Here is a 26,180-nt window from a genome sequence, read left to right on the forward strand (position 1 = left end):
ACATATATTTATGTGTGAATATATATGTATATATATGTATAATTCATTCTTATATATCTATATTGTGCCTAAAATATACCAGGTTTACTATAAAATATGGAAAAAAGCAGAGCAAGTAAAAAAAGAACCAGCCTATAACACAGAAATAATTGTATACCTCTCTATATATCACACATGTTATTCAGAATGCCTAGAACTGTGTCTCGTACAGAGTAAATGCCCAATAAATTTATTGAACAAATAGTGTTTTCACATATGCCACATGATATAAGAGTGTGTGTGTATGTACATACATACATATACACATGGCATTTCACATATACTACATATGAAATATATGTGAATATACATGAAATCTATATTTGAATATTCATATGAAACATATACATTATGCTTTACACACTCTCAATGTTCGCCATACATCTTTGGGTGAACCATATAGACAAACCATATAGACAGAACCATTCTTCTGACTTTATAGACTACGGGAAATTGAACAAGTTCCTGACACTGTCTGAGAAGATCCCAGGGACCCTGGACGATAGAAGTACAGAAGTAGCATAAAGCCAACAAATGAGCCTCAGAGAGTCTGAACTTCTACAAGGGAAAACCAAAGGGCATTTAATGAGATGAGATGCATGTCTGTTCTAAGGATACATTAGATTGGTTGCAATATGTTCTCTACCCATAGATGAAGTCTTGAGAGACAGGAGTGAAGAGAAGTTTGATTACAAAGAAATAACGCTTAAAACTAGGGATGCTTAATAATGGAACTGGTTGCTGCCTGAACCTGAAACACCCCAAACCTCTAGCCTGAAACAGCCCAAGCCAAAGCTTCCGAGGAAATGCCGCACTACTGTCACCTCCGCGAATGAGGAAACTGAATGTCAGTCAGCCAGTAGGGCCCTGCTTCTTAGAATGTTTTTACATAAGGTTCAAAGTATCATTTGGTTAATTTTATAAATGGCAAAATACCGACATTACATGTATACAAACATAAAACAGGCATCTTCAACCAACGTAACTGCCACATAAGATGGGAAATTGGGTTCAGATGTAGACTGATCGTACCACACGTGCACCCATGAGCCAACCCGATGGGCCTATTACTGAAATGTATGTTTACATTTTTGCCATTACTCAAACTGAAAACCGACTCAGTCAAAGGTGAACAGCCATGATGCTTTTCTTACAACAATCAAAAGCAGGGTTTATGATTTAAACCTTGTATACCCTATCTGTGTAAGTGGCTCTCAATACCTCCCTGCTCCTGGAATCACACTCTGATTTCTGCCTCATTTGCCATCCCCTCCTCGACCACTGTTTTGTACGGTTTCTCCAAACAAGGGAACGTCCACATCTGATTTATCAGTAAAACTCTTGTTTCTATTTTGTTTTCATTTAAGGCAGGACAGCCACATGAGATTTAAGAATATAATAGAAGAAAGAGAGTAAATAACAGTGCCAACAGATCCTAGCAAGAATTTAGAGAAGTTAAGAATGTAAGCATCCCGGAAAAAAAAATTAATAAGCATTTATCTCAACCAGGCTGTTTTGTGCTTGGAAATGGGCTATCACTCAACTTGAACTTCTGCCATTGGTAGAGAAGACTGGAATATTTTGAGATGGAATTATGTTGGCTCGAGCCTAAATTGCCACTGAATAAATTGTGAGTGCCTTCAGTTCTCATCTCCATCCTGAAGCTTCGACGGACTACACAATTTGTCAGTGACACATTGCTGGTTCTACTTGACTTTCACGTATAACACACATTTCTTTGCATGGCTCGGAATGCTAGCTGCTCTATGTTTTTGCCAAGTCTCTGCAGTTTTTTTTTCTACCTAGGAGATTTTATTTTGTAAATGCAACAGTGTATTGTTGCAGATGTTGTTCGTTATTGATTTCTGTCTCTCTGGTATTTGAATCATTGATGGAAGTAGAAGCCATGGCTCTAGAAAAAGGTGTCTTTCAGCGCAGACCAGCTCCTGGCTGAAATTCCTATTATAACTGAATGAGATTAAGCCCACATTGAATCTGTATTTAGATAACCTTGTCACTTTCCATTACCTACTTGTAAATACTTATGAATAAGTGAAAGCACCCACTGTCCTTCCCGGATTACGCCAATGTCAGGGAAATGAGCACAGTGCCCACACAGAATTGTGTCATCAACCTACTGCCTTCAGCAGTTAGCCGATTCTATGGAAACAAGATTGATAAACTATTCTTAGATTTTCTATGGGATCAAAATATCATTGAGGCTTCTTTGTTGTTGTATAGGTAGATCAACTTCTCCAATTAATTTGGACTTTGTAAATTAAAAATTTCCATTCTCCCAAATAAAACTGGTTTTCTTACCGCACAGCACAGGTCATTGTGCTCAACATCGCAGTCTCCAGGGGCAAGTGTGGCTCTGCAACAGACATGTAAGCTACAAGAGAGAGGCTAATGCTTGTAGGACAGTCTCAGAGCTAACTACCCAATGGCAGTTCCAATAGCCCATCATGGCACTGCTCAATATAGTCTTTGGATATGCTTTGAAAAACACCCTTTCTGGCAGCACACACGATGGGTGTCCTAATGACTACAATTATCTCTGGATATTGACAGTGACAAGAAATATCCAAAAACTAAATTTACTTTTTAATGTTTATTTATTTTTGAGAGGAGGAGAGGGAAGGGCAGAGACAGAGAGAGGGAGACACAAAATCCAAAGCAGCTACAGGCTCTGAACTGTCAGCACAGAGCCTGACGTGGGGCTCAAACTCACGAACCATGAGATCATGACCTGAGTGGAAGTCGGATGCTCAACTGACTGAGCCACCCAGGTACCCTCCATAAGCTATTTTAAAATAAGGCAGTAGATTTTTTTTTAATGTGCTAGATCAGGGGTCAGCAAACTATAGCCTACCAACCAAATTCCAATATTTTTGTATCGCCCCTAAGCAATGAGTGCTTTGTATATTTGTAAATGGTTGGAAAATATCAAAAGAAGAGGAATATTTCATGAAACGTGATATTTATTTAAAATCCAAATTTCAGTGTCCATAACTGAAGTTTTATTGGCACACAGCTGCGCTCCTTGGCTGGCATCGCCCATGTCTGCTTTCAGGCTGCAAATGCCAGTGGCTCTGGCCAGTGGCTGAATCAGTCTAGATGCAGAACAAACTCTCTGAGATTGTCTCCATCTGGGCTTTGCCAACAGGCATGCCTGATCGTCATTGTTTGTGTCTTCATGATGAGTTGAGCTATGGACTCATGCCAGCTGGGTGGCTAATTAATTAGAGGGGTCCCTTTGTGTTCTGACAACTCAGAAAATGTCATCAGGTGCCATCACCAGTGTGACTGATATGTCCCTTCCTCAGAGGGAACTATACCAGCGGCGAGGAAAGAGTTACTAGTGCTTGTTACCATCAGAAACGATCTTAAAGCTTTTGTTCTTATAACCAAAACACTTTTGAAAACTAATTGGATGGGTAGTATATAAGGTCAAAATCCATATTTGCATCTTTGTTTTAGAAAACAGTTACTTCTAATTCATTTATCTTTCCTCAGAGTTGCAATACGTCATGAACACGTATCTCTCTGGGGCATACAATTTGACAGGTGCTGTCCATGCTAATGCTGCGTTCATCCTATTGAGGCGTTCAACTAGTTTTGGGCATGTTCTCCAACTCACCCAAAACCATGGGCTGGTTTAAGGGTAGGCAGAGATAAGCACGTGTCTGGGCTATGACACACTACGATATTGTGAGTCATAATAGGAACTATAGATTTGGTCACCATCCCCATTTCTGGCACAAAGGTCCTAAAACTCTTGGAATTTCAAGTCCAAGAAGTAACAAAGTGCCTTTTGTTACATTAATGAGGTAGTTTTGGAAAGCACCTAAGGATGGGGGCTGGCTGCTAGTGGAGCCAACCATGAATAGAGAACTTTCCGTCTAGCCTCCTGATTTCTGGGAAGGAGAGGGGGAGTGGAGGTCGAATCACCAACAGTCAATGATTTAATCAATCATGCCTCTGTAATGAAGCTTCCATAAAGAATAGGGTTTGAAGAGCTTCTAGGCTGGTGAAAACCTAGAGATATGGGGAGAATGTTGTACTCTGAGGGCAGTTGCCACATGCCCTGTCCTAAACATCTCTTCCCTCCGGCTGTTCCCGAGCTGTATCCTTTCATAATAAACCAATGACCTGGTGAGTAAAATGTTTGAGTCCTGTGAGCCACTCTAGCAAAGTTACTGAACCCAAGGCAGAGGTCATTGGAACCTCCAATCTATAGCTGGTCTGTCGGAGGCGTAGGTGACAGCCTGGGCTTGCAATGGGCATCTGAAGTGGGGAGTCTTGTGGCTTTGAACCTTTAAGCTACAGAATCTGATCCTATCTCTAGGCAGATAGTGTCAGGATTGAGTTGAATTGTAGGACACCGAGCTGGTAGTACTGAGAATTGCTTGGTGGTTTAATAAATACCTCTCCCTCTCCCCCCTGCCACACACATTGGAATTTGGCCATCAGAACCACCATTAATATGCACTAACCCTGAGAAAGGACATCTGGGGTCTCCCCACCTGAGGTTTGGATACTTGGAGCGCAACATACAGTAACTCATGGGAAAGATTCAAAATAAGACATTCCTATCCAGCAGGAAATTCTGTTGATTACTGATTTCTTGTCACTGTAGATGTTCCTATTTTAATGGATTCCATGTCTTCTATAATTTTCTAAACTTCAGATAAGAGACAGAATAATAGTGAATCATCCCAGAGATACCCCCCCACCACCACACAAATATATGCCTATCTTACCAACCTAGTTCAAAAACAAGCTAGGCAGGATCCACAGCCTCTGCTCAATTTTTCATGGTAGAGAGCTCAAGACCCTGCAAGGAAGTGCATTCCAGTTTTGCCGTCTTTAGTTGTTAGGTCTCCTTCCCACTTCTTTTGCACCCTGTGAGTGCCCTCTCCTGAGCCCCGAAATAACACCGCTAAAGACAATTTATTTTCTCCAGCATACCATGTTAACACATACCAGGTGATTTACTACTACATGAAAGCATGGTGTGAAGTGGTGTTCAAGGTAAAAACCAATCTCCACAAGCTTCTTCATCATATGCGGTACATGTTATGTAAGTAAGAAGACAGACCAAAGCACTGAAATTAGCTCACAATTACTTAGAATGGAAGAGCCAAACACTGACAAATCCAACTGAATTATGATGGACTGATTTCGAGAGAAGTTACTATCAAAAGATTAACACTACTCTGAATTGATTAGGCATCTTTATTTTTGGCTGAGAAAATGAAGACAAACAGCAATTGCTTTGTTATTTCTGAACTGATCCCAACTTGGAAAGCTTTGTAAGCCACCAAAGAAAAGAACCCAATATTTAAATGGAACAAGAAAAGTTAAAAAAAATTCTCATGGGAAATAACAAGGTAATGTTTAGCCTGGGTAATTCGCGTTAATAGATCCAGGGACCAGCAACGCAGACCCCAGTCGATCAGCAGGGGATACACTTAGAATGTCATGAGCAGTGGTGCTGAAAAAGACGTTTATGCAAAATAGTTTGCAATTGGAGAGTAAGCAAATCCAGGGTGACCTCAGCGATAACCAAGAAATCATCATACCCTGAGGTATATACAATCCTTCCATCTGCCAGGCCAATAATTCTAGATCTTTCTAAGTAGACAGAATGAATTCTACGGCATTCAGGGTACCTCAATGGCATAAAGATGTGATCAAGTTTGAGGAATATAAGAACATGAATACCGAAGGAAGAAAACAATTGGCTTAGAAAATATTTTAAAAGAACGGAATCTACCTGAATACTCAAGCCTGTTATTTTATGTGTGCTGGAAAAAATAATGACGATATTTTTTAGGGGGTGTTTTGCCAAGAGCACAGTATTATGTGAATCATTTAATTGCATGCAAATGATAGATCCAGACTCAGAGCATAAGTCATTTGCATTCCAATCTCTATGTGTGAGGTTTCCACTTGAAAATATCGGAAAGATGTAAACAGGAAGGAGGAAAAGGGGTTGATTCCATTTATAGGCAGAATCAGGGTTTAGAGCACAGAAATGGCACATATTGGGGACACATGTGTTTCAAGATAAATGGTTTAAGCATTCTGCCTTATTTCAATTATATAGCAGCTTGCGTCCATTTTCTCTAATATCACTAGGCCCATTGTGCAAGACAGATGGCCTTAGAGCCCAGCAATGCCAATATCCGAAATTCCCTGCCCAACTGTAACAATAATGTCCTTTTAAATTTTAATAACACCTGTCACCCAGGGGACTCATTACATTCGAGTCCAGGGGACTCGAATTTCATTACATGCAAGGTTTCCATTAGGTTGGTTGTCTGTTTTGCTATTCTCTTGCAGGGAAGAAGCACATTGGAGTGTGCAAATTGGCTGACATTATGATTCAAATTAGTTAATTTAAGAAAAAAACATGTATAATAATTGGACTCGCAATTCCCTACACATTGGTTCATCGTGTATCTAATTACTATATTAATTTTTACGGAACTGCACCTTGACAATTAACGTATCTAAAGAGGGTGAACTCTAAATGTACTTTCCTTTCAAACGTAAGCCAAAAGTCGTGTCTTCCTATGCCTGACATTGGACATGAAACTTGTTTCTGTCTGCTCTTTGTGAATTTACAGAGGACTCTGTACGGACTTTGAACTTAACTCTTTCACTGTTTCACAGAAACACAGTCCTGTCTATGGAATATTATGTCCTTGGACTTGAAAGCCAAAGGAAATGGGGTCTCCTGCGTTACTCCAGTGGGAATACTACTCCAGTGGGGATAGCGGGTCCATGGATTCACTGAGCACAAATGTCAGTTATTAGTGCTGAAGGACTCAGAGGACAATCTCTTCTCCACACCCCCCATGCCTCTTATCAGGTGTGCTCTTCCTGTCCTTGTCACCACCTGCTGCCTACCTCACCCTTCTTCCAAAGACCCCAGTGCTTACCCCTTCTTATGTTCAAGATGGCACATAACCGGATAATGAGAATATTACTAACGGTTAGTATTTGTTTTAAGCGGAACAGTCACCTATCCACATTCCATCGATATGGCTAATTTTAAGTCCTCACAGCCTTGAATATTCTTGTATGTGTCTGATGTATCTGGAAGATATATAACCAGCCAGTCGAGTCAATTATTTCATTGAAAGTGTAAAAAGTGACCTTGAGTCTTTCATCATTTTTGTCACTTTTACACATGCAATTTGGGGAGTTGAGTGCTGGTTGGGCCGGGCTGTTGGCAGTCTGGACTGGATTATTTTTTCCTTAACTGTTTCACACTAATGGCAACACAACAATAAAAACAAGTGAAAGGGCAGCTGACATGTGCATGCCATTGCCGGTGACAGGCATAGCAATGAGCGCTATCCTCATTTTAGGGGATTACGAAGTGGGTCCCAACACATCCCCATTTTAGAGGTGAGTAGACAGAGGCCAGAGAACATAAGGATCTTACCCAAGGCGTGGAGGCAGTAGGTGGAGTCAGCGACACTCTTAACTCCTTGCTCCCCCAACCAGGGAAGGAACATTAACCCAGTGCCTGGAATGGCTGCATCATTTGCAGGGCCCAGTGCAAAATGAAAATAAGGGACCCCTTGTTCAAATCTGTGAACCATTTCACAGCAGTGACAGCAGGGCATTAAACCAAGCACCGGGTCCTCCTATGTGTGGCCCCTGGGCAACGAAGTTGGGCCAGCTCTGCTCATAAGCCTCCACTTCCTCAACTAGCAAGGGAGGTACCGACCTGCAGGAAGACAGTCTCCTTTCAGGGAGTCCATCATGGCAGCACTTCCTTGGCTGGTCTCCATTTCTGTCCTCAGGAGAAGAGAAAGGTGCCTGTGTTTCCCAAATCGACCAGTTTCCTTGACTAGTTTTACACATTCAGGTAAAATTTGGCTTCATGATTATATTATACCCTGTATCTCTAGTCGACCCCAAAATTGACTTGGTCAGTTGGTTTCACTGCACATGCATGTGCATATTTTTCTCATATATATTGCCACTGTCCAAATGAATCTGATGCTTCCTGCCTTCCCTAAGTATGAAGAACTTTGTGCCTTTCTACAGACAATGAGACTCGTGAGTGTCCCACGGTCGATCATCTACAGGAGCTAATGCATCATTTATTCCAGAGAGTACCGTGCTTTACCCTTTTTCAGGAACACTAGTGATGGAGAGCTCATTGTTTTATGTTCGTCTTTATCTCTTAATCTTCACCAATCAAGAAACTTCAGATTTATTCCTTCCTCATATCGTATATTTTAAGAAATGCAATGTATAATTTTTCTCATAAAAACAGCGTTTAGTTTATTTATATCAGATAGCAGTGTTTGTGCCTGACATCCACTTCAGATCTCATATCCAAGAACTTAAAAGTGACGATTGCTCCAGATTCTTCCCTTTCTACTTCGTTTCACGAAATCATGAATTCTCCATCTGTCCCCTGAACCAACGCTTCAGGGCACCTCCTCCCAATATAATCCAAACCCTTATTACCCAGCTTAATTGCCCCTTCACATAATAAGCATCACTTGCATTATAAGGACTATGATTTTGTGCTTGAATTTTGTAGATATCTTAATGTGTGTGTTAAATAGTCTTTTAAAGTGCTTTGTATCTTATTTTGCTAAAGTAAAAAAAAATTATTGACTATTTTACCAGCCTTTTCTTCATTTGCTAACGAACTGGTAAGAGTGAGTTCTTCCCCACGTATACTTTTAATCCTCACACCTATGTGAATCTATTCCTCATATTCATTCTGTAACCGATGTTTTACTTACAGAATTACAAATACACTTTAAGATAATGCAAATGCTCAACTTAGAATTAGTTCCACAAAAGAAGGTGTTTGAACAGCAAACAAAACTCCCAAATGATTTTAACCTTGAGTTATTTTCATAATGAAAAGAAACAGGTGAAAACTCATTTCACCTTGAAAATGTAAAGAAAATATTTCTGTGTAATATTGATAGCAGCTAATATTTTTCCAAGCCACAGCACGTCCTTATTATTGGATGGGACAGTCAGCTTTTAACATGGCTTCCAAATGATCCCCAGAACACCCTTCTCTCTTTTTTCTGTCTCTCCCTCTGACACATACATTCTATCACACACACGCACACACTCTTTTTCTCTCACACATACTCTCACACACAATTGTCTCTTATACATACTCTCTCCCACACAGACTCTCACACACACTCACACACATACTCGTTCTCACACACACATTCTCTCACATGCTTACACACATACTCTTTCACACGCACTTTCACACTCTCTCACACACATATACATTCTCTCTCTCAGACCACCGGATCTGGCGGAGGCCAGCTGCCGGGTTGTTAGTACACTCTGGAAGCCCATGAAGAGACTTGCGTGTCAAGAAACAGAGATCTCTGGCCAAAGCTGGTGAGGAACCAAGGCCTCCTCGCAACCATGAGTGAGCCTGGAAGGTGGATCCCTGAGCACCAGACGAGACGTGTGATGGCATCACCTAGGCTGGGAGCTTGACTACAACCTCCTGAGAGACCTCAAGCCACACCCACGTGGTTAAGGGACACTGGGTCTGTGACCTTCAGAAATCATGTGAGATCAAAAACGTTGTTGAAACTGTTAAGATTTAGGAGTAATTTGCAACACAGCAATAGATAACTTATACGCTGGCCCAACATTTTTGTGAACAGAAAACAAAAGGACTAAAATATCCAGATAATTCTATAACACTGAAGAGTTTTCTTTTGTGTTCCCTATTTAGGGGTGTCTGTTTTTATTAGCAGGAGATGGTTTCATCACGAATGAACACATTGATGTAGAAATAATTGTATCTATGGTCCAGACATAATTTTCTTCGTTATCCCCCAAATCCTCTGCCTGGCTTTAAGGTCTTTTTTAATTTGGCCCTGTCTTTCCTGTTTAACTTTATTTCTACCATTTCTCAGTAGGGACTATGGTCTAGCTTCTCTACCAAGAAGAAGTCTTCAGTGATCTCATGTTCTCACTATTTTCTTATTCTCTTCTCTTCTCTTCTCTTCTCTTCTCTTCTCTAGAGAGAAGAGAGACAAAACCTTAAGCAGTTTCCACGCTCAGCATGGAGCCTGATGTAGGGCTCGATCCCATGACCCTGGGATCATGACCTGAGCCGAAATCAAGAGTCAGATGCTCAGTCGAGTGTCCCTGTTGTTCTCACTTCTTCATCCCACCTTATAAGATCCTAACTCTCCTCCAAAATCCTGTTCTGATGCTGCCCTGTTTGCCTTATGGGGAGAGCTCCCTTCGGTGGGCTCAGTTACCTAAGTTTGTACCTATTACAAATCTGGCTAGTTTATATGCTTTTCATTGAGTATGTGTTAGTTATGATGCTTTTTACTATGATGAATTCCTAAAATACAAGGATTCTGCATGCAGCTAGCTCGGCACTGAATACAGTTGATTCGCATAATTAAATTCTGGTGGATTGAAAAATGCAGTATGACCAAACAATAAGGACCTTCTGTATGGTGTTTGCCGCCATTTTGGTAAATGTTCTCTCATTCACTCTCATGACAACCCATTCAGGTGGGACGTGGTTATGAGCTCAATTGCATCCCCCTCTAAAATTCCTCTGTGGACACCTGAGCCCCAGTAGCTCAGAATGTGACTGCATTTGGAGACCAGAACTTTAAAGAAGTCATTAAGGTAAAATGAGGTCATGTGGGCCAGCCCCAATCCAATCTGATTGGTCTGCTTTTGAGAAGAGATGAGGAGGGGGTGGCTGGGTGGCTCAGTGGCTCAGTCAGTTAACTGTCTGACCTCAGCTCAGGTCATGATCTCGTGGTTCATGAGTTTGAGCCCCGCATCAGGCTCTGTGCTGACAGCTGGGAGCTCGAGCCTGCTTTGGATTCTGTGTCTCCCTCTCTCTCTGCTCCTTCCCCACTCAAGCTCTGTCTCTCTCAAAAATAAATAAAGAGTAAAAAGAGAGAGAGAGCAGGATACAGGCACAGAGGGAGCACCATGTGAGCGTAGTGGGAGGAAGGGCGCCATCTACAAGTCAAGGAGAGAGACCTCAGAGGGACACCCCGACCTTAGACTTGGACCCTACAGAAACGTGAGAAAATCAGCTTCTGAACAGGACACTCTGTATAGCGGCCGCCTCGCAGACTACAGCCGGCATTCCACCCAGGTCAGGCAACGAGGTCACTGCCTCCTTCCCGAGCAGGCTAGGACCTGAATCTAAAACCTCTGACTCCACACAGGCCTCCGGCCCTGTAAGCACTCGATACCTAGAAATAGATGTGTATTGAGTGCGTCTGGCTTTTATTTTATGGTCTTGACTTTATGGTAACGGGTTCACCTTGTATGTCTTTTCAAATAGAAGTTTATCAAGTTGGTTAGGGCCAAGGATAAAACCTTAATAACTGCTTGGTTCATAATGAAATGGATGAAGATTTAAAATAAGCAGATTATGAGGTGCATCAGTTATTCTGACGACAATAGAGGTGGGAAAAAAATCCACTGTATTTGTGTTTGATTTTTTTTTTTTCAGGAAAAATATAGGTAACATTATGAACCAAACTTCTACACTCCATTCCTTACTTGTAGCCATACTCCAATGCAGATTTATAAAAAGCAATCTATTTGGAACATTAAAAAAGTGGCGGGGCGCCTGGTTGGCTCAGCTAGTTAAGCTTCTGACTTTAGCTCAGGTCATGATCCCACGATTTGTGAGTTCAAGCCCCATGTTGGGCTCTGTGCTGACAGCTCAGAGCCTGGTGTCTGATTCGGATTCTCTGTCTCCCTTTCTCTCTGACCCTCCCCCACTTGCATTCTATCTCTCAAAATAAAATAAAACATTACAAAAAACAGATTCTCTTGGGGCGCCTGGGTGGCTCAGTCGGTTGAGTGTCTGACTGACTTCAGCTCAGGTCATGATCTCACGGTCCATGGGTTCGAGCCCCGCATCAGGCTCTGTGTTGATAGCTAGCTCAGAGCCTGGAGCCTGCTTCAGATTCTGTGTCTCCCTCTTTCTCGGACCCTCTCCTGCTCACGTTGTCTCTCACTCTCTCAGAAATAAATAAAAACATTAAAAAATATTTTAAAGACCCACAGATTCTCTCTCCTTCTCTCTGCTTCTCTGCTCACATGTGCCCATGCTCTCTGTCTTTTAAAAAGAAAAACATGCATTAAAAAAATGAAAAAAATAGGGGCATCTGGGTGGCTCAGTTGATTGAGTGTCCGACTTCAGCTCAGGTCATTAGCTCACGGTTGTGAGTTCAAGCCCCATGTCGGGCCCTGTGCTGACAGCTAGGAGCCTGGAGTCTGCTTCCAACTCTGTGTCTCCCCTTCTCTCTGCAACCTCCCTACTTGTTTTCTCTCTCTCTCTCTCAAAAATTAGTAAACATTTAAAAATTTAATTAAAAAATGTAAGAACTAAAAGAGAAGGTGGCAAGGTTATCAGAGATGAAATGGCATTATGTCTGGTATTTGCTTCCAGTGTTGAGGGATGTGAGACAAGACTGGGAAAATGCTAATAAAAGTTCAGATTGGATCATAAACACATGAAATTCGTTTTAATATCGTGAATTATTTTAAGTAAGTTTGGCATCTTTTTCTGATGGAAGAAGAAAGAAAAACCTCTCCAAAACCTGCCCGTGGCTTGCTGACTTCAACATTTGGCGAGCGTAATTGCTAATTTCCTGACGAAAGCAAATACAGAGAAATGATTCAGGTCTTGCTCTGAGGCAAGAAGGGAATCTTAGGCTTTTCCGTAGGAGCTGAGTAGAGCTCACCTACTACCCAGTCTGTTTCCTCCACTGTTTCCTCAACAATGCAGCGTTTTTCTTGAAAGGACCTAGAGTCATTCTCAGAGAATTAAACACTCAGCTGCAACTTAAACTTGACTTGAAGGATGATGAGTCGACTGGAAGCAAGACAGGCCAATGAGAAGGCAAATCACTTGGCAAAAGGAAATTTCAGAAGTAATGCGCCTGAATTGGTCTGAGAACGGGGCCCTTGGCAGAGGATGCAGGGAAGCTGAGCAGCACCACGGGGCAGGGGCAGTGCCTTTGACCTTACACCTGGGGGTAGTCATTGCTGCTGGCGGGACACCGTGGAGGCAAAACCATTCGGCTGTGGTTACATGTCTGGGCTGCCATGGAAGTTGATATGAAATCCATCTACAGATGACAGAATCCAAGAGGAGGCTGAGGGAACAAGTTCAGCTTCTGAACTGGAGAGTAGGCTGGAGGCACGAAGACGATAGTGTCATGACTTACGTTGTGCTAGCCTTCTGCCGAGGCTTACCAGCCTGGCCACTTTCCCGTCTCAGCCTGCCCCCCTGGCCTTTTGGACTTGATGTTCTCCCTGCCTGCAGCCATGTTCCCACCCTGGATATATTTTGATTTTCGCCGCCCATCCCCTTTTTTATTATGTTGCCTTTGGTAATCACCTTTTTGTTGACACTTCCTGCAGAAGGTTTACTAACATCACTAATAGTGATGGAGGAGTTTCTCACGTTGAGGACAGAACCGGTAAAACTGGGGTAAAAGAAGAGTGGAACTGAGGCCAATCCATCAAAGACAATACCCACGTAGACTGCCAGAATGAAAAGGGAGGTATGGAGAGACACAGACATAGAGATAGGGACAGGCAGAAGCAGACACAGAGGATTCAACAGAGAGCACACCGTTCGCAGTCAGGAGCTCACTGTTAAATAGCGAAGTAGCCTTGGCGGGGGGCCAACCTCTGATACTTATTCTCAAGTTGCCATGGGGTCTCAGGTCATAGTTAGGATGCATCCCCTTTGTATAGAAGGTCAGAAGTGGGACAGACCACTCCATTCTACTTGACCTACCGTTGAAGAAGAATGATGCCAATATTCTTCTAGGTGAGAAGCCGACAGTTTGCTTCCTAGTGCCAGCTTGCAAAGAATACCATATCTCTCGGTCATTCATGAATTCACTTACATATCAAAATCATATGACACGGGAAGCGTGTGCCAGGCCCTGGGGCTACAACAGTGAACTGGATGCAGCCTGTGTCTTTGAGGAGCTTCCCATGTACTGAGATGCTCAAGAAAATATACCATTTCTCTGCAAAATAATTTATGAAGAAAGCACTCTATGCTGACCTTGAGATGAACTGATGAGAAGAAATCCATGCACCAAAGGCCTTCTCAGTGAAAGTGGTGATCTAAGCTGTAGCCATGCTGAGTAATAAGTGATTCTGAAAGCTGATGAGTTCAATCGTTCCCGTACCTTCACCTCATGAGTTTGCAGTTTGGTGATTTTGGCTGGTCTCAGCTGCCTTGCTCATGACTGGAATCAGATGTCCGTGGCTGATGGAGGATGGTCTTGGCTCCTCTCTGCTCCCCATGTCTTTTGTCTCCCAGTGAGCAGTGGGCCAGCCTGGGCACATGCTCATGGCTGTGACAGAAGTCAGCAGGCCCTGACACACCTATGGCTCAAGGCCATCAGCCAAAGCAAGTCATGTGGCCAAACTGGAGGCACAGCAAGGGGTGGAGAATCCAGCCTTTGAGGTGACCTTGCTAACACGTGGCCCCAAGACACAGTAAACTGGCGCCATTTTGTTCTATCACCAGCATCTAGAGTGAAGAAAGGAATCCAACCATGTTATCAATGAATAGGGTCTTTAAAAGTATCTCAGTGAAGCAAATGCAGCCACAGGGAGCTGGATGGTCATACTTTATTCAGGGCAGCCAGACTAGGATGCATCATTTAAGCCACAACATCTCCCTGGGAGGTTCAGACACTGTTGTTTTATGCTGACTTCCCCTTTGCCACACAGCCCTCCCCAACACGGGGCTCAGCCGCACATCCAGGGAGCAAAAGGTCCCACTGTGCAGTGGAGGGGGAGACAGGGGCATGGGGCAGAAAGGGCCAAGCTCTCAACGCTCCATCACTGACTCTTCCTGCCGCGTCTTCGATCAGGCAGGGGCTGTGCTACGGAATAGATCCCTGCCAACCTGGGGGAATTTCACAGGAGGAGGACCTCTTCTCTGGAGCCCAGGAAAGAACATTGCCATGACAACACTGAGCTAATGGGGGTCCTAGAATGCAGGGGGCCCTTTATTGTCTGTAGATCCCGTAATTAGCTCAAAGGAGACAGAGAATGAGAAGGACTTGCTAAGGTTTGTTCAAAGTAGCAGGCAGGTCCTTTGTTGCTTAGGGAGAGGCTAATCCGATTAATCATCTGTAAAGAGAGAGCAAAGGTAACTAACTGCTGGATTCCCCCTAGAATCAAAACCACATCAGCCAAGGGAACAAACATTTCAAAGAGTTACAATTACTCAGTAGACGTAATTACACGTCTGAGCATCCTGATGTATTTTGGATCTTTGAAATAATTTTGGTTTATTTCACACTTAATTATCCATCATAGATGTGTGTGTGTGTGTGTATAAAACTTAAAATATTTTACATAATGTCTATTTATATCTTATATATGTACATATACACATGTATATTTAAATACACAGACATATTTCATATATATCTATGAAAATTCAATCAAATTAAAAAGTTCTCAAAAATACATCTTTTGATATTTGGATAAAACCAACTGAACTGAATTACCTAAAGGGAAACAGCTCCCTTGCTGCCTCAGTTTCTCCCACTCTCCTTTTAACAGGGAAAAATCCTATTGCCATTATATAACTACTCTAAATATCGCAGGATCATACTACATATCAGCTGTGCACACTTTGGCAAGTGATTTTATCTCTGGAATGTACAAAATGGTAATATTAATCATACTTAGACACAAGGCAGTTGTGGGAATTAAGAATGCGAAAATCTCTTAGCACTGTTCCTGAGGCGTTGCGCTGGACGTAACTGCTGTAGTCACGAATCTCCCACTAACCTTGGTGATTCTGGTGTCGTAATCCCCAACATTTAATTTACATAACATTCGTTAAGTGCCTACCCTATACACCATTCTACCAGTCTGCGTGTGGATATAAAAAGGAAAGTGATATTCACCCTGCTCTGAAGGAACTTACAAGCTGTGGAAGTTGCCTTAAATATATAAAAACAATATGTCATAATGACTTAAATATATACAGACAATATATCATAATGAAATGATACAAGAAAGAAACGAAAGCCGAGGGTTTTTGACAGTGGACACTGACGGCTAGAGAAATAGGCTAGAGAAATCAGGGTGGGCATCTAAGAGGAGGTTGAGCTTTGGGGTTCCTTGCAGGGAAAGGAGGGATTTTGCATAGCGACAAGGCAGAGAGCACTCCCGGCCAAGGAATAACTTGAGAAAACTAGAGAAGTGGGAAAAATCACGTGGCATTTTATCTCAGTCACCCCACTAAAGGTCAGAGAAATGAGCTCCTGGTCATTCGTATCCATGAGCTCCATGTGATTCGTATCATATGATCCACGTGCGTCATATGTGAATTCACAGATATAATTCACGTAGAACTACGCTCAGACGGTTCTGATTGTTTGCAGAGTAACACACACTTTTAGGAGTGCATGTCATCTGCAGTACTATCAAATAGCGTAGTAATGAATGCAAACGCCACTCGTTTATTAATTCGGTGACCATGTCCGCTGCACTACCAGGTACCAGGCACCACAGGAGGGACTCCGAACGCAAAGATGCACACTTTGTTCTCGAGAAGTGTGCAGCAGGGGACGGGGGGAGAAAGACGGGTCAACGGGCCACTCAGAGGTTGCGGGTGGTCCTAGGGAGGCAGCGAGAGGACAGTGAGGAAGACAGACGGGTTTCTGGAAAAGGTGACACGTGGACCCCAGCAGGCAGGATAAAGAGGAATCAGAGAGGCAGGGGAGAAGGGGAGCGGGCTCATTCACAGCGGAGATTAGAATATGCACGAGGCTGGAGGTCTGAGGGTGAAAATTGGAGGTATTCCAAGCTGCTGAAGGCTGCTTAAGTGTAGAACGAGAAAGGGGGCTGGCGAGATGAGAGGCTGAAAAGATAAGCGAGGGACACATAATTAAGGGCCTTCCATGCTAAGGAGCTAGACTTTTATCCTGTAGGGACAGGAAATGAAGGAAGGGTTTCAGATGAGGCAGAATAAAATTTGCATTTAGAAAGGCCACTTTGGCTGCAGCGCGGAGCCTGATTGGTGGGGTCAGCTCTAAAGGTGGGGGTGACAGGGCCTTCAGACCAGGGAAAATGGTGGTGTGACGGGGCAGCCGGCTCTGAGGATGAAGGCAGGAGAGGACTCCACAGTGGTTGAATCTCACTGTAGGGGGAGAAGTCACAGATGTCGCTCAGGTGTTCAACCCGGCATTTGCATCAGTCAGGGGAGTGAACCAAAGCTTCTGTAACAAACAAGTCCAATACGGCAGGGCCTCCACGCCGTCTGGCTTTATTTTATTTAGCACTCAGCGGGCAGTCTGATGAAAGTGAGGAGAGTCTCCATCAAGCAGCATCTTTTTGGGGGCCATGTGAGAAGTCTGTGAGATGATGGGGGAGACCTCAGGGCCAGGCTGGTAAGGAGCCCCACAAAACTGCTGTCCATGGTCCTCTACCAGAACTCGGCCACACCATCCCTCCAGATGCAGGGAGAGCTGGAGAACATGGTCTTAGTATCAGGTTGGACAAGAAACCAGTGTAGCACAGCATTGTCTCTGCCAATGTAACCCTTTTTGGGGCAGAAACACTGGAGGAAGAGCAAAGTTCGATTTTGAACTTACCGAGTTTGACCTACAGAACATGATGGGTCTATAAACGGAGACATGGGAAGTCAAGTCTAAGTGTCAGAGCCCAGAAGACGATCCTGCAGTGATGATGGCTGTTTCGGAATCACCAGTCTGTGCTTCGTAGAGAAAGCAGGTGGACGCATTGCTCCACACACGGAGGGCGGCCAGGAGAGAAAAGTGGCTTCCAAGGGAAGCATAGAGACACAGAGAATGAGACCGTCACCCGAGACCATATGCCCCAGAAGCAGAACCGTGGGTTAAATGATTAAAGGAGACACAGGATGTGTTGTCCCTTAGTATTACAGAGACGTCAGGAAGTTAAAACGGAGAAGTTCATTGGCGACACAAAACGTGTCCATCAATACCCACAGAGAGAGCAGTGTCGGTCAAGTGGAAGAGAAGTTGCTAGAGGTCAGTACATGGGAGACCGGAAGGTAGAGAGAGGACGGAGCCAGTGAGAGTAGATGTATATTTCCAGTAGCTCGGGAAGCAGGAGGGCTAACGAGCGCATTCTGCCATTTTCCTGGCACTTTTTTAAAGGAGGGAGAGATGTTAATCATTATCAATAACGATGAGGAAAGAGGGGAGGGGTTGTAGAGGAAAGATGGAACGCAGAGCAGAGTGGGGTAACTGATGGACTGAGGACGTTGAAGGGCCCAGAGAGGACAGATCCTGAAGGTGAATGGGCCAACTCGGAGAAGACAAAGGCCATCTGATCCTTTGCACGGGGAGGTGCTGGCTGGAGGCCACGATGCGTCAGAAGGTGCACACGTCTGGGGGTAGGGGCGTGGCCCAACCTGCGGGAGTCAATTGCTTTTACGTGGATTAGTTATCGCTTTTGGAAGGGCCAAAGCCCATTCTGTTTGGTTTTGCACAGGGGAGTACGGGACTTAATGAGGAACAATGAGGGTCCTCCATTGCTTTATCAACCACTTACCCAAAGGCAGCGATAGGCTTGTGTGCGTGGCAGACAGGGCTCATGTGGGCTGACGCCCCCACCCACGCCGGTTGTGACATGCCCCTGGGTGGCAAACATTTGGTGGGTGCCTGGTTTATCAGACATGCTTGACTTTTTTTTGTTCTTTTTTGTAAGATTTTATTTTTAAGTAATCTCTGCACCCAACATGGGGTTCAAACTCACAATCCCAAGAGATCATGTGTGTTTGTCATTTTTAAGGTGAAGATTGTGACAAAGGTTATAATTGTAACTTATGCTGTATATGCTTTAAAAATCTGGTAGATTTTTTTTTCACGTTCTCTAAATTTTTTCCGACTTCTGGACTTCTGCTCTCAGGGTAACAATATTGTTAATGCCAAAAATAGCAGGGAAATGAGTCCCCGTGTCTCTACATTGTTAATCTGGGATTTGATTTCATTTAAATGTTTTTTGATTGTGAAAACTCATAGCTCATTGTTACTTTCAAAAAATTTTCTTACCATTAGTAAAGGTAAGCATCTTTCTCTATACTATTGGGCATTTTAATTTCTTTTTTCTTTTTTTAAATGTTTATTTATTTATTTATTTTTTAAATGTTTATTTATTTTTGAGAGAGAGACAAAGACAGAGCATGAGCAGGGGAGGGGCAGAGAGAGAGGGAGACACAGAATCCAAAGCAGGCTGCAGGCTCTGAGCTGTCAGCACAGAGCCCGAAACAGGGCTGGAACCCACAAACTGTGAGATCATGATCTGAGCCAAAGTCAGGCACTTAACTGACTGAGCTGCCCAGGTGCCCCTTTAATTTCTTTTTCTATGTGAATATCCCTTGCTACTTTTGTGTCGGGTAATTTGTTATTTTTTTGTCAATTTTTCACTGTTCTTTTAATTTAAAAAATGCCATTTCCTCTCATACAAATGCTATATGGTTTTTAGGTATACTTTTAAAATTCTCCCCAACCTGTACCGCATATTTCTTGCTAAGTTTAACCTCCCTTCGGGGTGGTGGGGTGAGGGTTTATTTTAAACCTGATGTTTTCCTTTCAATTAAAGATAAAAATAGTAAACGGTGTTTTCGTTTGGGTGTTTTAATGACCAACCTCTTTCTGGCTTGTATTTAATAGTTTTTTAATGTATTTATTGTATTTGTATTTAATAGGGTTTTTTTTCATTTCATTCTGTTGTGTTTAGGTTTAGAATGGTAACACCTGTAAATGATAGCTTTGTCATCTCCTTTTTTAAACTGTTTATTGATTTTTGGAAGACAGAGAGATAGAGTTTGGGGGGGAAGCAGATAGGGGGGAGCCACAGATCCGAAGCAGCCTCCAGGCTTTGAGCACAGAGCCCAAGATGGGGCTCGAACTCATAACCATGAGATCATGACCTAAGCTGAAGCCGGACACTCAATGGGCTGAGCCACCCAGGCACCCCGGTGTTGGAATTTTTCTCGTGTCATGCTTACGTCCACAGCAATGACAAGATAGTGCTGTTTTCATTGTGGTTTATGTTAATATTTTACCGCACACTTGACAATTGCCTTCCAGGGATGAAGCTCTTGGTGTGGGGCTCTTCCTCTTCTCATTTGTGCTGGAGTCTAGTTGCTCTAGGAGGTACCCACATGCCGTGCTCTATGCCGCTGAACCTTCTTCTGACTCCTTCTGTTGCTAGCAGCTTCCCAGAGGAAACAATAATGCTTTCGCTGTGTTTCTCCCTGGCCTTCCAGACCTCCAGTGAGACACTCTTACGCGTGGGCTCAAAAGTCTCAACTCTTCCAGGAAAGTCTTGGAAAAGTCCAAGACTCTCTTGGACAAAGGAGGTAAGACTAGAATGTGTTTGTCGTTCTGCTGGAGTAGCTAAGAGATATCATCACGGTTACCGTCAAAGAATCAACGTTCATCTCTCCTCCTCTGTTTTACTTCTTATTTTAATTTTTAAATTCCCAACTCATTACCTAAAAAAATATATATATATAGATATCTCATTAGTTCTTATCTTCTCCTTTATTTTGTTTTGATATCCTTTTAACTGAAATTCCCAGGAAATGCCTTATTTAATTTAATCTATTCTTTTTTAAAAATTTGTTTTCTCATTGTGTTCATTTAAGGAATTAATTAAATTTTTAAAAAAGCAGACTCCACTCAGGCTCAAAGTCCCCACCGTGAGATCAAGAAGAGTCACATGCTCTATAGTCCCAAGCAGTCAGACATCCCTTTAATCCATTCCTTTTTGATTTAATCCATTCTTATTTAATGACATTAATGGCTTAGGTCAATGAATTTTATCTGAGCACTGCCTTTTACCCACATCTTAAATTTCTGTTACTTAGTGAAACACATGTATTTTCCTCTCCTGAAAATACTACATGTCCATCAAATTTCAGCCAAGTCAAGCCAGAACCAGTAAAAGGGATGAGGGTAAGCATTCCCATCCAATGTCAATGGGAGTGTGAATTCAGACGTTTTTAAAAAATTGGGGGCATGCATAGAATACACAGTGTAAATTTATGTCTTTGCATTCAATAATGACATTCCTAATTTATCTTAAAAAAGATCATTAGAAATACATAAACACCTTTTTATAAGAAGGTGTCAATCTCAGTTCTACTTACAAAATTTGGAAGCTGCAAAAAAATTCCAAACACTGGAACTATAGTTAAATATAAGGTATGGTACGTTATGTGATGGAAAATTCTGCAGCCAGATTTTTTTATTCTAAAAATGTTTACTAAGACATTAACAGCTGCCTTCTTGAAGAATATTTAAAGATATAGGGAAATTCTTTTTCTTTCTACTTTTTAAAAAACGTTTATTTATTTGGGGGGGTGGGCACACACACCGATAAGTGGGGGAAAGAGCAGAGAGAGAATTCCAAGCAGGCTCCAAGCTGTGGGTGCAAAGCCCAAGGTGGGCTCCATCCCATGAACCCATGAAATCATGTCCCGAGCCAAAATCAAGAGTCAGAGTTACGCTTGGGTGGCTCAGTCGGTTAAGTGTCCAACTTTGACGTTAGCTCAGGTCATGATCTCACGGTTCATGGATCCGAGCCCCGCATCAGGTTCTGTGCTGACAGCTCAGAGCCTGGAGCTGCTTCAGATTCTGTCTCCCTCTCTCTCTGCCCCTCCCCCACTCACACTCTCCCTCTCAAAAATAAAGTAAACATTAAAAAATAATTTGAAAATATTGAAAAGTCAGACGCTTGACTGATGGAGCTACCCAGGTGCCCCCAAGATATAGGAAAATTCTTATATTTTAAAATGAAAAAAGAGATCATATTTATTAAGAATAGTATGTCTCCAATTTTATAAGACAATCATTTGACAAATGTGTGTTACATATTTAAAATAATGCTTTATGGGTGTCAAAGATATAAGTACATTATATTTCTAATATTTTTGTCAGTTTCTTCACATTATTCATTCATTACTTTTATAGTAGTAGAGGAAAAACATAAACATTTTTCATAACAAGTGGGAAGTAAATAGGCCCAGTTTAGGAAGCAGCCTGAGCATACAGCTCACTGAATAAAACTATCTGGTAAGCAGCCTGGGGCCGCCTTTCTCCCAGAGCATGAAATCTGTAAATCTTCTGGGTCTCCTGCAAGGATCATCAAATACTTCACATTCAAAATCATTCCTCGGCATGCACATTTAATTGTTAGTTGACATGATATACCAAGTAAATAGATTTTAACTGGAGTACTTACTCCAAGTAAATAGGAGCTACCTGGGCTCATGGCTTATGAGAAAGAAAGCAAATATATATGTTTCAGAACAGGAGAAAAGAAAGCACCAGTTTTTCTTCCTATTAGCTGGGCATGTCTCTAAAATATTCCTGGAGATTAGTTGGGAACCTGAGTGATTGGAAGGGAAGGTAGTCACCACGGGCCAAAGTTCCGTGGGAGATCTTCATCAGATAGAAAATTGAGAGACCAATTGCAGGTTAGCAGTCTTGATTTGTCAAAGCTCAGTCTTAAATTAAAAGAAACATTTTTAATTGAAATTAAAAAAAAAAACCAAACCAGAGGGGCACCTGGTTGCTTGGCTCAGTCAGTTAAGTGTCCGACTCGGGTCATGATCTCATGGTCGGGAGTTCAAGCCACACGTCGGGCTATGTGCTGACAGCTGGGAGCTTGGAGCTGCTTCGGGTTCTGTGTCTCCCTCTTTCTCTGCCCCTCCCCCACTCACACTCTCTCTCGCTCTCAAAAATGAATAAACATTTAAAAAGTTTTAAAAAAAGGACTTAATGTTGAATGAAAGCTGTTCTCATGGATACTATTTGCAACACACACTGAAGAAAAGTCAGGATGTAAGTAGGCGCGGGCGGTGGGGGGGGGGGTTCTGAGATCTCAGAATGAGCCATTCTAAGTGGAGAAAGCAAAAAAAAAAAATGTGGGAGGGTATTTTAAAGTCTGCTTGGATGATGTTGCAGGAGGACCATCTGGGAATTATTGACATTTAAAAACTATTTCTGTGAATTAAAACTAGACTACGTGAATAAAGTTTGTCTTTCTCATCATTGAGACGTAGAAAAAAAATTTCACCATCTAATTCACAAGTGTACCTGTACTGTGTATCTTCTCTATCCACCTACCCAAAGTAGGTCTGTGCCAATGACCTCCAGGAGAAAGGTCTTTCTCACCCAGTCGTAAGAAAAATTTAATATTCTATTTTTTCTCTCTATGACTTCTCTCTGCTACTAACACATTTATTCGGTGAAGGCTGCTGGTCAGCTTCCTAGGACTATGTGTGTACTCATTCCATACCTTCTGTATCTGTTTCGCGGGAGAAGAAATGAATGGTTTTGCCATGCAGTCTGTGACACTGAGAATCTGTTCCGATAATCACATGTGTAACTGGGTTATTATAATCCTTTCAGTGGAAATGTAATTCAATAACACGAAAAACAAAACTGGGCTTTAAAGGATATGATGGGGACAGTATAAAATTTACTTTTGCTACAACAGAAATAGTCAATGTAAGATAAAAGACCTTGCATTTATCTGTAAGGAGGAATTAGAAAGTCCTGGGAGAGAATTGCTTCTTATCCAGGAGCAAACAGCTTCTCTTAGACCAGTGAGAGCCTTAGTGATTTTCAGAATGTGTTTTAAGAGTGACAGTGATGAAGACAGAGAAAGTGTGCGATTGTATCATTCTTACTTTGAAACATGAAGTCTAAACGTCTCTAATAGTCACTTTTGTTTACGTCTCTAATAGTCACTTTTGTTTCTTTTTATGAGGACACTAAAGCTGAACAACGAAATCATTGCTTCTAAAGAAGGCGAAATGCAAGTTCAAATTATTCCTTCTTGGAAGGCTGAACAATGCATCTTCAGAAACACCGCACCTTGAGATATTTTTCTTCAGTGACTCTAGGATTTAGAATAAAATTTAGAATAAAATTCCTGCTGCGTCTCCCAATGTCAGGTAACCCCTGCGAGTCAGTTTGCGGTGTTATCTAAGAGGGTGGACTTGATGTCTGATTACCCGATATGAAGCTGTGTGACTTGGAGCAAGTTATTTCTTTCTGCCAGTTTCGATTATAAGGTGAGAATTAGCAACGGCGGCACCAGCATTAGGATTACACGTGGGCTCGTGTGTGGGTACAGTCGGAACAGTCCTGGTACACACGGCGCGGCCGCTTCTGCGACGGCTCTTACGATATTACCATTGCTGCTATTTCGTTCTTCAGGAAGCTGCCAGTGACCTTGGGAACCGCCTAGACGATGAAGGAGCACGTGCGCTGAGCGACTTCACGGCCTCTCTTCTGCACTCCCTTCCAGAACTTCCATCTCCCTTCTGGTTTCCTTTCTCTCGCCCCAGGAAGTTTCCAGACATGCACCTGCCCACTGGCGTTGCCTCTTCCACCAGGAAGGACCATGGAGGCAAGACTCAGCAGCGAGGGTCCGTTTCCTCCGATGTGTACTTCAAAAAGGGAGAGCTAAGAAAGCAGGACCATTACAGTGAAAATGCACATTTTTGGTCATGGATAGATAGATGGCAATGGAGTCCAGCCTGAATTTGCAGAGGTTAAAGATCATTTCGTAGAGTCCAGGAATCCTGCATGAATCGTGATACTAATTTACATTGTGGCAACAGGCTCTCCGGGCTTTACATGCATTAATTCGTTTGCCCCCTTAACAAACTTACAAGGCAGTTGCCATTATTATGCCCATTTTATGGATATGCAAACTGAAGCTCAGAGTATTTCAGCTCCTTGCACGAGGACACTGACTTTCCATGGCAGAGCTGCAGAACCATGGCGCACACCCACGGCCAGGACCCTGTAGCCCCAGCGAGCATTTACAGACCTGTGCATTTACGCGTTAGCCCAGAACGCGCATCTGCTCGAGGAACCTCAGGGGTATCAGGACAATTAGTGGACCCTTGTGCTACCTCACTTTTCTTCTGAAAGAAGGTAGGAAATCGTGTGCCGTGGCTTTCCTACACCCCACGGTTTATTCGGAATAGAGTCTGTCCTTTCAGTATATTCTGGCTGCTTCCTGACGAGTCGTTTATTTCCAAGTTTAAAAATTAACAGTGGTTTGAAGGGTTTCTCAGAGCATCACGCTTCTGGCAGGCTACGTCCAGACCTTTGCTCTGACAGGCAGAGCAGGATGGAAGACACGCTACGAATGGAAATACACAGGTGTCCAGGTTGAACAAATGCACCAGGGAATGACCACGGAGTGACGGTCCCTGGCCCATCCACCACCTCACCCCAACTTCAGCCGCGGCAGCTGAAAAGTCAGCAATCCCTGCACATCTCCATTCATCCTGGCACCCAGGTTATAAAGAAAGGGGGGCGTCCCCCTACTGGGTGGACTCTAGGCACTACCTCCTGCCAGCTAAGAGTTCGCGAGCCACGAACGCGCGACCCAAAGCTCCCACACGGCTCTGTGTGTTCTGGGCGTCCGGGGTTCCTTTGCCCTGTGTGTTAACCAGTCTGATGATGATACTCAGTGAACGTAACCAGAGCCAAGGTAGTTGTTCTTGAAATCAGACCTTTGGCTTGGTCGTCATTTCAACTTATTTTTGCTCTGAATTGAATACAATTAAGCGATCTGAAACCCCAAAACATACGTTATTACACATTATTGATGATCTTGTAAAAATGATACTCTACTCCGTTGGTTTTCATCATCAAGTAAAACAAACTGCAAATTCCCCAAATGTTTTTTTACCCATAAAGGTAGAGGCATGGGCTCTTTCATTGTGAAATCAGTATCAGAGTCATTGCATCACTGAAGTTTTTTGCAGTTGTTCCACATTAATTTTTTTAATGTTTATTTATTATTTTTGAGAGAGAGTGCAAGCAGAGCAGGGGTGGAGAGAGAATCCAAAACAAGCTCCAGGCTCTGAGCTGTCAGCACAGAGCCTGACGCAGAACTCGGACCCATGAACTGTGAGATCGCGACCCGAGCCAAAGTCAGACGCTCAGCCCACTGAGCCCCCAGGAGGCCCACAATTGTTCCACATTAAAAACGAAATGATCAGGAAGCCATGAGGTGGCTAGGACTGCGTCAATCAGAGA

This window comes from Crocuta crocuta, unplaced genomic scaffold, assembly GCF_008692635.1.
Source record: "Crocuta crocuta isolate KB4526 unplaced genomic scaffold, BGI_CrCroc_1.0 scaffold31, whole genome shotgun sequence".
NCBI lineage: Eukaryota > Metazoa > Chordata > Mammalia > Carnivora > Hyaenidae > Crocuta > Crocuta crocuta.